The sequence below is a fragment of the Gregarina niphandrodes genome (assembly GCF_000223845.1).
Source record: "Gregarina niphandrodes unplaced genomic scaffold scaffold00078, whole genome shotgun sequence".
NCBI classification, from domain to species: Eukaryota; Apicomplexa; class Conoidasida; order Eugregarinorida; family Gregarinidae; genus Gregarina; species Gregarina niphandrodes.
The window spans coordinates 27,741-28,540 of record NW_011645844.1 but is presented as its reverse complement, the minus strand read 5'-3'; positions in this window follow the sequence as shown (position 1 = coordinate 28,540).

Here is an 800-nt window from a genome sequence, read left to right as displayed (position 1 = left end):
AGTATCTAATGAGGGTCGAGACGGCGACCTCCGCCGTCTTCTCCGGCACGATGGCGGCCTCCGCCCACCGGGAAGTGCGGTCGATCATGGTCATTATCGGCCGCCCCGGTCCCGTGGGCTGCCAGAAGTCTATGTGGATGGCCCCGAATATCCTTCCCAACGGGAAGGACCGGACCAGGCCTTGGAACCTCCCGGCGCCGTTGCGCCGCCGCTGACACGTGAGGCAGCCGGCCACGTAGGCCTTCACGTCCGGTAGCTGGGCGGGCCACCAGAAAAGCTTCCCGCTCTGCTTATAGGTCCGGGTGACCCCTGGGTGGGCACCCACGCCCCGGTCGTGGAAGTGGCCGATGACCCGCCGAACCAGGTGCGGGGGCACGTATACCCGGCCCCGTCGTACAAGGAGCCCCTGGCACGACTCCAACTTCCACTTCGCGCGATCGGCGGCCGCCACGTCCCCATGGGCCGCCTCCAGCTCCTGGCCGCTCGGGAGTCCGCCTTCGGCCCCTTCCACGGTGACCGCGCAGGTCATCCGGTCCTCCACCAGCGCTTCATCTTTCGCGAGCCGGCTCAGCGCGTCTACGTGCGCGATCTGGGAGCCGCTCTTGTGTATGATTTTCAAATCGTACTCCTGCAGGGTGGCCGCCCAGCGGGCGATCTTCCCCTTCTGAGCCTGGAACATCCACTCCAGGCTCTTGTGGTCCGTGTATACGGTCGTCCGACGTCCCCGAGTGTAGACGTCGAACTTCCGCAACGCGGCCACGATCGCATAGGCCTCCTTTTCCCTAGTGGGCCACCTTACC